Source organism: Haemorhous mexicanus, chromosome 1, assembly GCF_027477595.1.
Source record: "Haemorhous mexicanus isolate bHaeMex1 chromosome 1, bHaeMex1.pri, whole genome shotgun sequence".
Lineage (NCBI taxonomy): Eukaryota > Metazoa > Chordata > Aves > Passeriformes > Fringillidae > Haemorhous > Haemorhous mexicanus.
Window position 1 is genome coordinate 2,873,469 of NC_082341.1, and position 16,335 is coordinate 2,889,803.

The following is a 16,335-nucleotide window of genomic DNA, read 5'->3' on the forward strand; positions in this document are numbered from 1 at the left end:
TGAAGTGATGGGTGTTTAAATAATAATTATAATAGTGTGAAAAAGAAATCTAGCTCTTAACTCGTGCTTTGCCGCGGTGGGCGGGAAAGAAACTGGCGCCGTGAGGGGAAGGGGGCTTCGCTCCCTGCTAGACATGGCGTGACCGAGCTTCCCCGCTGCCGCGTTTAAAACGATGAATGTTAAAAAAATTTAAAAATCCAACTCTTAACTCATGTTTTCTCCCTATGGGAGGGGTAATTGCCTGTAAGTGGTGGGCTGTGAGTTTGAATCCTGGAAACAGCGGCTCGATTCCCTCTGGTGTTTTACCCTCTCTGTGCAAATTGGAGTGGGAATTTGCTTGCTCCCCTCTTTGAAGGCGGCTCGGGGAGGAGGAAGGGGCTTTACAGAATACATAATGAGAATAAATAACCTTTGCAGAATAAATACACTGCATAAATAACCTTTACAGAATAAATAACCCCCATGGTCGGGGTATCTCACTGCCCTGATCCCTCACCCTTATGACCGTGCTGAGGGATCCCCCCCAGTTCCTTCACCCCATTTAATTTGACGTGTCTAAGACAACTCTCCACAAAAGAAAAATATTTTTGCGAGTATAAATAAGCCCTCAGAAGATTATGGATGGAAAATGATCGTTGCGATGAATTCCTCATTCCCCCTCAGGATGAGAATGTGGCTGCTGCCAGCCCGGGGTCATCCTGCCTCTTGCTCGGCCTCAGTCTTAAAAACTCCAAAAAATTGAAACCAAATACATTTTAGTGATTGCAGCAGGCCATAGGTTATTTATTCTGCCTTGCCAATGTTGGACCGTGCTGGAGTGTAGAAGTGGTAACGAGAAATTGAAGCGTCAAAGTGTTTAGGAAGGAATGTTAAAACTGTAAATCCTCAGCCTAACACATCCTTCAGGCAAAATTACTTCACACCAAGGATATCCAGAAGCTTAAACCACTTTGGTTTATTAATTTAATTTATATAAATCCTCTTGTAACAGTACCTGTAGTAACTCCAGAAAGTTTTGTTTCTTTCTAAGCAGGAAGGACATTTAGTCCTCAGCACTCAAAAAACAAATTATTTCCAATGTTTCCCAAAAGTTGTACAAACCAGAACTCTGCAGTAATTTTATCTGGCAGCAGTATCTGCAATTATGTCCTTGTCTGAGGAGAAATTCAGAGGTTTTAGATGAAAAAATAAAAACCATTCTGAGAATAAAGTAGCAATGCTGAAATCACAGGATGTTTTAGCAGTTGGGCATGCAGCAAAGTGGGATTGTTTTAGATGTAATTTATCTATAGTTTAATGGTTGCTGTCACGATAATGTTTGAGGATCTCTTGAAGTTTTAACAGCCAGACTCTGTCATTCTTTATTAGGTCTAATAATAAATGATTGTGCAAGTGGTCCCTCAGGAATTCTGTCACTGGAGTTGTCACGCTGGTTTGCTGGTCCTTGGGGGGACACTTACGGGGTAAGCTGTCAAAAAAATGAAAAAAACAAAGTGAAAAAAAAAAAAAGGAGCAAGTCTGGTCCTCAGTTCCTCAGTTATTTGGCTGTGAAATGCTCTCATAAAGTAGAAGGGTGTTATCTGCCTCACTTTTCCATGGTAGCTGAGAAACAAAGCTACTGAGTTGCAGGAGGTCTGCAGGAATTCCTTACCAGAATTAAAATTTGAAACCACATCTCCTTGATTTCTTTAATCTTCAAATAGATTCTGGATTCCCTTTCACCTGCAGTTTCTTGCTTTTCTGTCTTCATGAATGAACTTGCTAGAGGCAGATGAGCAAATAAATAAGAGAAAGTCTCAAAAAATACATGGAAATGTGCTGCTTGCTCATGATGAAAATAGCAAAGATTGTGAGCAATAAAAAAAAAAGAAGCTGATTTCAAGCCCTGATTATTTTAATAAAAAAGCAAATTGGAAAGAAGTTCTGATCACTTGGGAGATAAGCTCCTAAGATCATGTCTAGGACAGAGCTGATAAATATGCAGCTTGGTGGAAGAAAGAGATAACCAAAAGAAGAGTTTCCGAAGCACATCTGAAGCTGATCTTTTGAAAGATGAAACACTGAGTTACAAATGAAGATTTTTTTTTTTCCCCTTGTGTTCCTCTCTGGGAGCTGCTGCAGATGCTGCTCTGGTCACATCCTGTGTCCATTGAAAGCAGTGACAAAGTGCCCTTTGATGGCAGTGGCTCTGGGTGTAGGATGTGTGAGGGGCACCACACTCAGCACAATTAAGAATAATTGCTTCTGTGTCATTCTAATTTTTGATAAGCCAGAAGTTTGTAAAACAGCCTCCTTGAATTTTCCTGATTATTTATTTTCCAGTCCAAGACACAACTTCTGAGCACACCGAGATCCACGGATCCAACTTTATCCTATCTCAAATTGACTTTAGAGATTTCTTGGTGGTACAGTTCATGCCTAAGAATGCACATTGACAAATTTTGGCTGGAAGCTGCATTCTTCCTGATACAGAGCCCTCTTGGTCTGGAAGGTTGAAAAGTAGGAGGCTGCAAAGCTACAGAGCCTGCAGGCACTTTGGGGTAAAACTGCTTGAACTGGGGCACACATTTTAATTTCCAAACAGTCTTTGATTGCCTTAATAACTATTAGTCTCCATGTGGCCATGAAAGCTTGAACTAATCAGCTTTTGTTTAGGTATTTGTAGGGGCTTTTCCTTATCTTTTTTTTTTTTTTTTTTTTTTTTTTTTGCAAATTCCATCTGTGGAACCTGAGACTGCAATGAAAAACACAAGTTGTTGGTAGAGGGTGAGAAACATCTAGTGCCTGAGAAACCTCTGCTCTACTCCTTGGTGCTGAGTATTTTCCTACCTAGTTTGTTACTCAAGGAGGAGAAGGAATTTCCAACAAAGCTTTTCATTATCTGGGTCATTTGGGTTTGGGGCTGATGCTCAGAATACTTTGGTGAGACAAATTCATGGCTGCTTGTTCAAAATCTCACTCTTCACTGTTCCATACAGATTCCGCTCCAGGAAGGAGATGCAAAGTGTTGACACCAGGAGAAGAATTGACTCAGAGCTGTTCACGGGGGTCACTGAGGCTTTGAGCATTGAAAGATAAAAAAAGAGCTGGAGAACTCTACATTTAAATTAAAAAAACTTGTTACCGAAGAACAGATGAGCACCTGGAGTGTTTCCTTCAGTCAGTCAGTCATACAAAGCCATTTCTTTGGTATTTGTTACAAAAAGTAAATATTGCTGTCTGGAATAACTGAAAAGGGGCTTTAATTATGCCAAGCCTCAGTGCTGAGCACACTTGAAATTAAAAGTGAAAGGCACTTTATCTGAACAGCAAAAAGGGGCTTCATTAAAAAAATCCCCAGGTCAGCATTTGAGTTTAGAGAGCCAAAGGGGAGGAGATAGCACATCTCAAGCAAAGCTTTTACCCAAGGACTTTTTCTGGGAAGGAGCATTGATGTGGGGACACACTTGGACAGGGTACAGGGGTATCTGTAACCTCAGACATCCCAAGGCTGCCTGTGGTTCTCTTCACCCAGGCTTCCCTTTCCCCTGGGATTTCCTGTGAACCCACTTAATACCTGAACCACTAACACACTTCCTGAAGGATTACTGAGCATCCCGCCGTGCTGGCCTGAAGCTTTAGGAGTGTTTTCATCCCTGGCATGAGTAGGTGGCCCCATCTGCTATCCAGGCAGTAAACAGAATTTGTTAATGACTGTCCCAGCGTGATAGAAATATCAGCAACTCATTAATCCATTATGTGTGAATTGCTTAATGGGGCAGGGAATATTCCTGTGCTTGTGGCTTCTTCAGGTCTTGAAACCCACATTTCATCCCAGCTGCCGCAGGGTGATTCCTACTTCCACAACCTTCCTGTCTACCTACATGCTTATTTGCACCCATGCCTGCATTAGTATGAGTTCTCCCCAAATAATTTTACAAAAATAATACAATTTTAAAAATATTCTACTGTGTGTAGATAACAGGGTTGATGATTTTACATCTCCTTAACTAATAAATGCCTGATGTGTGGGTTGGGGTCTTGGGAATGTCTCAAGATCACTCTTGGCCTGATCCCAATCCCAAAGTGATTTTATTTTTTTTCATTTACTTCAGGGTATATAATTATAATTCAGAATTATGAAAAAAACTCCCACCCTGATGTCTTGCTAGCACTCAAAACTATTCTTTATGCAAAGGCAGAAGTGTATTACCTCATATCAGACATGATTTACCCACTCAGTAGCGTTTAAACTAGGTCAAAAACAAGAAGTTCGTTTCTGCAGTGTATAATTAACCAGTGAATTTGGGAGATTGTGGAGGTTAATGATGCCATGTCTGGTTCTGCATGTGGAATCTTACGTGGAAAGCCAGTAAGTGGGACATGCTGCAGAACAGCAGCACAAGGGAGTTTTTACCCTTCCCAATAAAATTAGACTGTTTGTGTTACTGTGTTCTTGCCATCTCCCATCTGTCTCCCCGTGCCTCTTGTCTTTCCTATTAAATCCTGAGCTCTCAGAGTGGGTGACAACGGAGAGCTTTTGGTAGGGACTTTGACAACCTCTATCAGTCTGCTGTCGGGAAAAGGGATAAGGCAATTTTGCCTAAAAGCCTGCTCTTGTTCAGAAGCGACACCAAGGCAGAGATTAGAAATAAAAAATGGTACTGAGCAAGTAGAAAAAGAAAATTCGTGTGTATTGCTGGAGGCAACCACACAACCCTGTAAGAGGCTGTGATATCCCCAGGATCACTCCGATTGGAACTAATATTTAATTAATACCTTTTTGAGGGGAACATGGCACCATGATTCCTCTCCCCTAGATTTTTCCCTTTCTTTTTTCCCCCTGAAGTTTAATTTACCTTTTTGCCTTTGCATTATTAAAGATGTGTAAATCCAGCTCGATATTCTCACCCAGCACCATCTGAGAACACTCTGTTATGCAGCTTGAAACGCTTGAATCTGAGTCAGCTCAGGTGCTTCAGAGCTTGTTAGCTTTAGCTCAGACAGCTTCTGCAGCTCGCAGGAGGGATTGTTAATTAGCTGAGATGCAAATATAGGCAGAGATTCGGGGCCCTGCCTGTGCTGGGGACCATCAAAGCAGCTCTGCAGAGCGGCAGAGATTCATCACTTTGCTGTGCTGAGCCAGAAATGACTTCACATAGTGCTGGTGGGACACCTTGTCACTGCTGTCCCAAACTTCTCCTCCAGGGGTGTGACATGTGGCACAGAGAGGCTGGAGCTGGCTCCAGGCAGAACCAGCTGAGCTCTGCATCGCTCTGAGAACCAAATTGGCCCTGGAACAAGTGCAGCTCCATTTGTATGCACTGCTGGTCCTGAACCATTAAATCATATGGAAACCACGCTGACTCCACACAAAGCCGTGTCGGGAATGGATAAATCCATACAGCTGCCACTGCTTTAAAAATAAAGAATTCAAGGCACAGCTTGAAGGGAACTGGGTGAAATGTAGTGGCCCCTGTGAGCTGGGAGGTCAAACTAATTGATACAGTGCTTTGTTCTGGTGTTAAAGCAGTGAATCTGCAGCTGAGGCTCCAGAGCAGAGCGATAATAACAGCAAGAGCAGTGCCAGTAAGGAAAAGCTGAGCAGTTGGCAGAGCCGTGGCTGCAGCGAGCTGGGGAATTCACAGAGGATCTGAGTAGGCAAAAGGGAACAGCTCCCTGCTCTTGAACCTGAGGAAGGAACAGAGAATCCTGGTAACAAATGAGGGCACAGAAAAATTCAGGTCAGCAGGCAAGGGAGATGATTCTGCCCCTCTACTCTGTCTTCGTGAGACCCCACCTGGGGGTGCCCTGTCCCGCTCTGGAGTCCTCAGTGCAAGACAGACATGGATCTGTAGGAGCTGGTCCAGAGGAGGTCATGGAGATGCTCCAAGGGCTGGAGCATCTTCTTCTTCTGGAACCAGGCTGGGAGAGCTGGGGGTGTTCACTTGGAGAACAGAGAAAGGTCTGGGGTGACCTCAGAGCCCTAAAGGGGCTCCAGGAGAGCTGGAGAGGGAATTTGGAGAAGGGCCCAGAGTGACAGCAATAGGGGGAATGGCTTCAAACTAAGAGAGGGCAGGGTTAGGTGGGATATTGGGAAGGAATTGCTCCTTGTGAGGGTGGGCAGGCCCTGGCACAGGGTGCCCAGAGAAGCTGTGGCTGCCCCTGGGTCCTTGCAAGTGTCCAAGGCCAGGCTGGACGGGGCTTGGAGCAGCCTGGGACAGTGGAAGATGTCCCTGCCCATGGCAAGGGGGTTGGAAGATGATGATCTTTCAGGTCCATTCCTTCCCAAATAATTCAGTGATTCGATGACCCTGTGAAATTCTGGCTTGTGGGCCCAGGCAGGATGGATTCCTGCAGGGAGTTCCAGCAAAGTGGGCGGTTTCTGTCGGGGAATGAAGGATTGCCAGAAATCCTGGGTTGGCACAGTGCCTTCAGAGAACAGCAGTAATAAAACACTCTGTGCCTCCTGGTAGCAGTGCTGGTAATACCCATCCAGAGGAATATTGATGGTGATATAAATAAAGCTCTATGCAATTACAATCAGCTAAGGTTAGGAAGGTATTATTTTTCTGGCTTGAACAATTAAGTGCAGTGTGTGCACTTATGGATAGAGCAGGTTGGAAGAAGGGAAGGATTTATATTGTCTTCTGAAACATTCAGCACTGGCCACTGTCAGAGACAGGAAACTGCATTGATCTGTTTGGGAATGACAATTTCTCTTTCCTGCAGCAGCAGCAAAATATCTGTGCTGGGAGTTCAGTGCCTCACTTAATTTGATACTAAAAGATATCTTGGTGGACAGAGATATATAAAACTCTGGCAGGATGTAGTGAAAATCTTATTTATGCCTCTGCATAGGAAGAGTTTGCCTTATGATAAGATAGGAGCTTAAAGTACAATCTGAATTTAAACATGTAAATAAAATGTGAATTAGGAAGCAGCCAAACTCCAGCCTGCTTGCTTCCAATGCATGACAAAATTTCCCTCCCAGTGCGAGAAATTAGGATTGGCCATGTGAGAAACCACACAGAGATTTCAAAAATCATATAAAAGTTTGAGTGGGATCAGACCTTTTAAAGATCATCTTTTGCAGGTGTCATGTAGGTGAGGTATCCTGTACCTGCAGCTGATCAAATTGTGTTCTTGTCAGTCAAAGACAGATAAATTTGCTTTTCTGTTGGAGGATTATGGATCAGCTGGAAATAATTTCTGTTATGTTCTGTTTCTACATCACCCTATTAGATTTAGTCCTGGTGCTCAGATCTGCCAAGTGTTTGTCCAGGGGATCTGCCTGGCCTTTGGGACAGTAATAATGAATAACTAAGCCTTTTACCATCACAATAATAATGAAGTTTTAATGGTGAATTAAGGAACAGAATGAGGGAAAATCCAGCCATGAAGCTGTTGCTGCCAGGTGGTATCTAACTAGACAGTCAGATGTGTTAATGGATGTGGGTAAATGAAGGAGTGATAAAATCACACAATGTCTGTAAACATAAATCAGGATCAACACAGGAGTGGCTGCACAGATTCAGCCTCAGCTTCTAAGGCAATAAACAGTTGTAAACCTACATATAGGTTTGTATATGAACCCCAAACTGGAGATTCCAGAGAAAAGGAGGCTCAGAGGGGACTTTTGATCTCTACAATTCCCTGACTGGGGGCTGCAGCCAGCTTGGGATTGGTCCCTTCTCCCAGGGAACAGTGACAGAACGAGAGGAAATGGCCTCAAGTTGCACCCGGGGAAGTTTAGACTGGATATTAGGGAAGATTTCTTCATGGGAAGGGTGGTCAGGCATTGGAACAGGATGCCCAGGGACATGGGAGTGTCACCATTCCTGGAAGGGTTTAAAAGTTGTTTAGATGTAGCACTTAGAGACATGGTTTAGTGGTGGCCTTGGCGGTGTTAATGGTTAATTTTGATTTTAGAGGACCTTAACAACCTAAACAGTTCTGTGATTCCATTCTGTGACTCTTTCTGCTTAGGCTTTTAGGTCCTGGCTACACTAGAAAATGTTTCAAGTGCTTGCCACTTCAGTGCTGCTGACCAACATCTGCAGAGCTGACCAAACTGAAACCCACAGAACAGGAAAAGGTTTTGAGTGTAATTTCTGACCCAAACACTGGATGCACCTGGGTCTAGTTAGAACATATGAGCCAATGAAAATAATTGGAAAACTTCTTTAAAGGGTATTTAATCACATCTCCATGGCCCCATTTTCTCCTGCATCCCTGCTAGCACTGACAAGTAAGGTGTGGCTGAATCAAATCCTCCTGGTGCTATAAATGTGAATAATGTGTCCTTTAATTCTGAGGTGAAAGCAATTTATTTCTTGAAGTAAAACTGTGTCTCTGCCTTAATTTTCTTCCTGTTTTCCTGCCCGAGCACCACATCAATCATTTTCCTTCTCTAAAGTCCACCTCAGCCATTGACTTGTCTCAAACAATTGTAGGATGAACCCGCTGTCAGAACCACCTTCTGCTGCTTGGCCTGACTGAGCTGCCACTGACCCCTGGCAGGAACTCACCCTCTCTCCACCTTTTATTTGCTGTTCTACTTACAGGGAAATGAACGGGAAAACCATAAAAATAATGAGCATGTAAACAACTCTGCTGGGGAGCAAACAGCTCTGAGGAAGAGCCGTGAAAAATCACACAGAGCAGAGAAAGCCTCCCAAGATAAATGGGACTATTTAGGGCAGCCAGACAGTAATTGCAGCATTTGCAAAAGTCAGCATGAATATGCCACATTATTCCCAGCAAACATCATGTTTGAGGGACACAGCTCATTTTCTGTTCCTGAGGCTGGTGATTTTCTTTTGGTTTGTTCTCTCCCTAATGGAGCAGACTTTCTGAATAATTTTCCTGGTGCTTTGGTGTCTCCCTTGCAGTTTTATGGGCTGTTACCAGCACTGGTGGTATCTGATGTGTGAAAACGGAGACAAGTTAATTTGGATTAAATGTAACTGGAATGCTGTAGTGCCACGGTTGGATGAGCTTTGTCCTAGAAGGGAGGTTTCTGGAAGGAACAATATTTGTGAGCAAAGGCATCATTTGCTGAGAGCAGTGAAATGTGGGCTCTTGGGAAGAAAATTGAGAAAACAACACTGAAACCCCCTGTAAGGCTGAGCCTGGCTCCGTGACTTGTGGGATTTGTGTAAATGTGAGCACATTGTCATTTTCTACATCCTTCCCTGCTTAATACCCACTAAATATTTGTTCTGCAGGCTGCAAGGGTATTGTATTTGCAGGGAAATGCCCCAACAAAGGCAGGAATGGTGCATCTGACTCCATGTTCTCAGAAGGCTAATTTATTACTTTATAATACTGTATTATATTAAAGGATACTATACTATACTAAAGAATACAGAAAGGATATTTACAGAAGGCTAAAAAGATAATAATGAAAACTCCTGACTCTCTCCAGAGTCCCGACACAACTTGGCCCTGATTGGGCAAAGAGTGAAAACAACTCACACCAGAATGCAATGGAACAATCACCTGTGGGTGAACAATCTCCAAACACATTCCACATGAGCACAACACAGGAGAAGCAAATGATATGAGAATTGTTTTCTTTTTCTCTGAGGCTTCTCAGCTTCCCAGGAGAAGAATCCTGGGCAAAAGGATTTTTTCAGAAAATGTGAATGCCACACAAGGGATGTGTGGGCATTGCTCAGGAAGCAGCTCTGGATCAGGCTGCAATGAGGTTTTAAAGGATGTGGCAGCAAGATGGGGAAGTTTCTGGCCTTGGCACAGGTTGTCCATGGAAGTTGTGGCTGTTCCACCACTGGAAGTGTCCCAGGCCAGGTTGGACAGGGCTTGGAGCACCCTGGGGTAGTGGGAGGTGTCCCTGTCATGGCACAGTTTCTGTGGTATCTGGATACATCACCTCCAGATGCTCATCCCCCCAGTCCAACCCCAAAGGATCATAAACCCAAATTAAAGCCTCTAAGATTTTTAAAGCAAAGACAGCTGGGGTGCTTTCTTAAGAAATGCTTGCAGGGATTCATATGTTTGCTTTACTCTCCTGTTGTGATATCTGCAAAGTACCTTTGCTCTGGAAAGGATTTTCCTTGGTTTCCCATTATCCCAGAATTTTGAACCTTAAAACCTCATATTTTACACATTGTAGTAAAACACGTCCCTGAAAATGTTCCAAAAATGGGTGGATGTGGCACTTGGGGACATGGTTTGGTGGTGAATGGGCAGTGCTGGCTTAATGGTAGGACTTGATGATCTTAGAGATCTTTTCCATCAAAATGATTCAGTGGATCCATGAGACAACTCAAAGGTTGCATCCCTGTGGACAGGGACATGAAGCAGGGCTGGAAGGAGCAGTAACTGTTCCTCTCTCTTTGGATGAGCAGGGTGTGCTACTCCAGTACTGTCACTCACTGCAGGTGCCACAGTTCCTCCTCCTGTGTGAATCCTGTCATCAGGATTCATTAAACAACAGCATTTTAGGAGGGCTGTGAGCTCTGGTGCTCCTGGCTGCTGCTGCCAGACCTTAATTCCCTCTCTAATTATCCCTGGCCACTTTTGATAAGCTTTTTTTAAATTTGCAGCTCTCCATTACTGTGCATTCAGCATGAAGTGTGTTTGTGTGGTGGATGATGTTGTTACTCTAAATCACTAATTCTAAGAATCCCCAGGGGGAAAAAAGGTTCTTTGAACATTATAAAACTGCGTATTTGCCTACTGCTAATTAGTCAAACATAACCTGCAGTCTGAATCTTCTTGGAGACTGGGAAGAATAAAAATACCCTGAGAGCAGGGGAAGGGTTAAGAAGAGAAACTCAGGCTGTGAAATTGAAATATTCCTTCTGGCTCAGAGAAAGCAAGAGCACTCATCAAGCACAGAGGCTCTTTATCTGGTGTCTGACAGTGCCACAGGGGACAGGAGATGCTGCAAACCAAGGTCGTTCCTGCCTCTCTGAAGTGCTGCATTCCTACATGCTGGCACTGAGGGAAAAGCTGGACCCCCAGCTCAGCCAGACTGGTCAGTGACACAGGTCAGGCAAAAAAAACCAAAGCTGGAAAAGGCAAACGTATCAGCACCCAAGTCCTCAGACAGTGAGAGCTAAAAGGGATGAGGAAATTGTCCTGTCTGACTTCATTCGGGATTGGATTTTCCCCCAAGTATTTCACCCTACAGTCTCTAACTTGTCATGTAAGAGGGGGAAGTAAAAGTCAGCAACCTGTGGATGGCAGATACATTGAAATTCTCCCTTTTTGAGTTGGGAATCAGAGGAGAAAATGAGACAGTTTTTAGAATCAAATCTTACAAAGAATTAAGTACATATCCACCCCAAGGACTACATGCACACCTACAAACCAGTGAAGATGGTCAGACACTGGTGTGGACACACACTTCTCTGTGGCTGTACTGTGCAGGTGTTGGCATCACTTTGGGATGCTGTTGGCATCTCCTGACTGACTCGGGCTCTGAGAGAGCCACGGACCAGCAGAAGGAAGGAGCCAGCCTGTCCTGTGGGGAGAGCAGGAGCACAGTTCAGCTGCATCAACAGGAGCCCTGCTCTCAGGTCAGAGGATGAACCCTGGTATTTACAGGTAGAGATACTGTCAATTAGCTAATTTGTGGGGTAGAAAAATGGCTGAGCTTTTAAACCATGTCCTGTCAGTGCTTTCAGCTACCACAGCACCTCCTGAGGAGGAGGAGGAGAAGCAGCAATGATGGAAGAACTGTCATAACATTTATTCTGAATGACCTGTTAGTTCCCAACACCTAAGCTTTCCAGTATGAAGAAGTTGACAATTTTTAAATCATGAAGGTGCTGTGAATTATAGGGGGAAATGGAAGAGAGAGAGGTAGGCTCTGTTTTAAGGAGCACAAAGCTGCAAACAGCTCCCTCACTGTCCCAGACAGCTGGAGAGACTCCTGGCCTGTGTCTGGACCTAAATGTTAATGCAGCATGACAAGAGGATGTACAGGGAGAGAGGAGACCTCCTCGGGGCCTTGCATGCACTAGTGAGCTCTGCAGCCTCCTCTCTTCCCTGGGGTTGTGGCTGCCTGTCCTGGGGGAGTTCTGATGAGGTTCTGCCATAGCCTTGGGTCTTTCTGCTGAGCTGTGAGTGTGTGGGAGGACCTGTCTGGGGTCTCTTTCCTGTATTTCAGGAGCTTCACTGAAGCTCATTCCCTTGCCTGAGGGATGCTGAGGTCTCTGTGTCCCCCATATTTTGCCTGGCTGATCCTGACCTGCTCCTGTCTTCCTGGACCTGCCTCCATGCTCTGGATTTGTCTGGCATCTGCTGGACTCTTGTTCACTGTCACTGGACCTGCTGTGCTCCCCTTGCCCAGGTGCTGTGGGACCAGGCCCACACTGGGAGGCTCTCAGGGGTTCTCACCTGCATTTCCATTCCCCTCCAGGTCACTGCCCCACCTGAGTGCCCTGGCTCTGTCCTGCACTCTCAGGGTTAGGTCTCTGCCTTGCACACAGGATTGTCCCCTCATTCTCAGCCACAGTCCCAGATGGATGAAGTGACTGCCAACATCTTTCATAGAATCACAGAGTGGCCTGGGCTGGAAGGGATCATCCAGTTCCACCTCCTGCCATGGCAGGGACACCTCCCACTATCCCAGGGTGCTCCAAGCCCTGTCCAGCCTGGCCTTGGACACTTCCAGGGATCCAGGGCAGGCACAGCTTCTCTGGGCACCCTGTGCCAGGGCCTCGGCACCCTCAAGAGCCAAGAATTTCTTCCCAATATCCCATCTCACCCTTCCCTCAGGCAGTGGGAAGCCCCCTAGTCCTGTCACTCCAGGCTCTTGTCCCAAGTCCCTCTCCAGCTCTCCTAGAGCCCCTTTAGCTACTGGAAATTGCTCTAAAGTCTCCCTGGAGCCTTCTGTTCTCTAAGTCTCTCAGCCTGGCTCCAGAGCAGAAGTGCTGCAGTCCTCAGAACATCTTTGTGGCCCTTTTAGAGGGGACAGCAGGGGACAGAAGCCCTGACACTTCATTGAAGGGGACAGAAGCCCTGCCATGTCACTGCCCTGCTGGCTGCCCTTTTGGTGTGATCCCAGCACAGCAGAGCCTCTTGGGAGCATCTGCAGAGCTTTGCACCCCAGACTGGTGGCCCCTGGACACCTTGAGGTGAATGTGCCCTCTGAGGGACGATATCTGTGCACCAAGCATTTCACACCTGCTCCTCCACAGCGGGACCTTTGTAACGTTGTGGGTGTAGCATTCACATTCCCTGAAAAAATCCCTTCACCCAGGATTTTTCTCTTGGGAAGCTGAGGAGCCTCAGAGAAAAGGAAAACAATTCTTATCTCATTTGCTCCTCCTGTGTTTTGCTTGTGTAAAATGTGTTTGGAGATTGTTTACCCACAGGTGATTGTTCCATTGCATTCTGCTGTGAGTTGTTTTCACTCTTTGGCCAATCAGGGCCAAGTTGTGTCGGGACTCTGGAAAGAGTCAGGAGTTTCATTATTATCTTTTTAGCATTGAGTAAATATCCTTTCTGTATTCTTTAGTTTAATACAGTATTCTTTAATATAATATAGTATCATAAAGTAATAAATTAGCCTTCTAAAAACATAAAGTCAAATTCATCATTCCTGCCCTCATCGAGACATTCCCGACAAATACAATGTGGTGGGAAAGGAGGTGACTGTCACAGCCCTGAGCGCACCAACAGGTTCTGCAGCCTCCTCCCTGCCCCTCCCAGCCTTTAGCTGCAGGTGCTCGGGGTCAGCCCTGGTGCAGGGCAGCTGAAACCTTGGAGCAGGCTGCTATGGAAACCTGAGAATTCCTGCTTGGAGTTTTTGCCCATGAACCTGCAGCCCTGGGCTTGAGGGCTCTGTTTCAGCACCATGCCCCTGGTCCTTGCCTGAGCTGGGGTGCAGATCTCGCTCTGCTTGCCCTGCCTTGCCAGGCAGCTCTTCCTGGCAGAGGGAAGTAGGAAGTAATATAATAAAATCAAAGCTTATTCCCATTCTGGTCACTTAAGGATCACAATGGTGGGATTCTTTGCCAGTATAAATGTGTAATTGATTATTAATTCCCTTTCCAGAGGCATCATGCCCTGTAGTCCCCGTTTCACATGGACTGTAAATGGACACAGAATGAAACCTCAGTGATGGGGCTGCATTTAGCAGACAGAAAGCACATCTGGTTTATTGCTTATGTTCTTCAGGCTTTTAAAACTCAAAGTACTCGGGGCTCCCTGCTGATAAAAATATTCCGAACTGCTGCTTGACTCCAGGGTGAACGTAACGTGAAACCTCCTCAAAGCTTAAAACACTCTCACCTCCTCCTGAACTCCTCCTTTGGTTGCACCGCCTGCCCCGGGGCTCCGTGACAGAGCTCACACGGAGGAGTGGGTGAATCTCCTCTTATTTCTGCCTTCATTCTCTGATCTGCCCTCACCAAAACCACCGTGGCAGAGCGGGACAGGGATGAGCAGCAGGGTGTCAGAAGACTTCAAGCAGTTGTGTCCGTTTAAGCACCTGTAAAAGCTGGGCAGAAAGTGAAAAGCTGCTGGGAGCAGCCTCGAGGATGCGGCTGCTTTCTTTGTCCTTGGAGCGTGAGCCGGGGAGTGGAAGAGGAAACCCAGAGGCTCCGGGTTTGCTCAGCGTTCATGGCACAGGGACAGCAGGGGCAATGGAAATTACTTGTATGTAAGCCATGATAACATGGCAAAGACAGGAGAACTCAGAGTAAATTCATCAAAAAAAAAAAAAAAAAAAGCCAAAAACCCAAACAACAGACATAGAAAAGAAGGTCAGTGTGGATTTGCATATTTCAATATTAATACAGAGGAAGAAGAGATGTTTCTTCATGCTGTGGGCAGCTGAACCTTAGAACTCCTTGCCAGAAGTTGTGGATGGAGAAAGCTTTCCTGGTTTGAAAAGGAAATGAAGACAGTACTTTAGAGAGTCCTGCTGAGGATTATCAAGCAGAAAAATCACATAAGGCTCACAGAATTCTCTGGGATGAGAGTAGTTGGAAGCTCTAGCTCATGTGGGAAATATCACCCATCCTTTCTTTGACATATGCTTCTAGATCCTTTTGAAAACTACTTACACAGTCCATCTGAATCAGTATCCCTGTCCTTTTTATATATTAACAAGAAGCCATTAACATGAATATTAAAAAGCAGAATAATTATTCAGTGATTCTTTCCATGTGAAGTTTAAAACAAACCCTATATCCTGAGCACATTTAAACAAGCCAAGATGCCATTTCTTAAAGGCATGGATGCATTCAGTGCAGGGAGAGCAGTCAGACAAATAAACCACCCATGTGCTCATCAAATGCTCACAAGATTGAGGATTTGGATTACAAGTTATGACATGTTCTTCTGCAATAATGTACAGCAAATAAAAGGATTTACCTCCTGCTACAGTATTAAATCAGTTCTTCTAGAGGTTAACAAATCTGGTTCCCAAATTCTGGGAAATGGAAATTTAAGGCTTTATTTCCTAAGTTACTCCATCATGGATGTTTTGGGAAGGAATGAAATGAGCATTATGATGTGATTTGGAGACTGTCATTACTGTGTGAATGTAAATCTCAGCCAGGGTCTTACACTGATGTGCTGGTGACACAAAATGTTTAATGACATCTCTCATGACATCCTGTCACCCTTCTGACAGTGTGAGACAGAAATGTGGCTGCTACAGAAGGTGCTGAGCTACCTGGTCCTGCCAGCCACTGGCAGAGCAGTGTCATGATCCACTCTTGTGGGTGAGACTTCAAACCTCCTCCCAGAAAGTGACTGATATCTCCTCCTGCACCTTTTCATGGAGGCTCTGGTTCCTGGACAGGTGTAAAATGGGTGTGCTGAGGTTTTCATCTTACACTCCTCCCCCACTTTGCAATGTTTTGGGTTCACTGTTTGCATATCTAAGGCACCAGAATCCCAGAATGGTTTGGGTTGGAAGGGACACTAAGCTCATCCTATTCTACCCCTGCCATGTGCAGGGACAACTTCCACTATCCCAGCTTGCTCCAAGCCCCATTCAACCTGGCCTTGAACAATTCCAGGGATCCAGGGGCAGCCACAGCTTCTCTGGGCACCTGTGACAGGGGCTGCTCAACCTCCCAGGGAAGAATTCCATGCCAATATCCCATCTAAACCCTCAGATACACAGCAGTGGTTTCACTCCACTACTCAGACACCCACAAGGTGCATCCACATAACCATAAATGAGCATTTGTGAAAGGCATAAAGCCTGCCAGAGCTTTGTCTGTCAGACCAGGCTGTACCTTTCCCTTCAGGCAGAGCTGTGTGCTATCACTTGAGTAATTCACAATTATTTACCTTGGAACCAGCACTGTGGCCTTTTAAACCCAGAATTAGTGTCCAGCCCTCCTGCTCACTCAGGAAGAA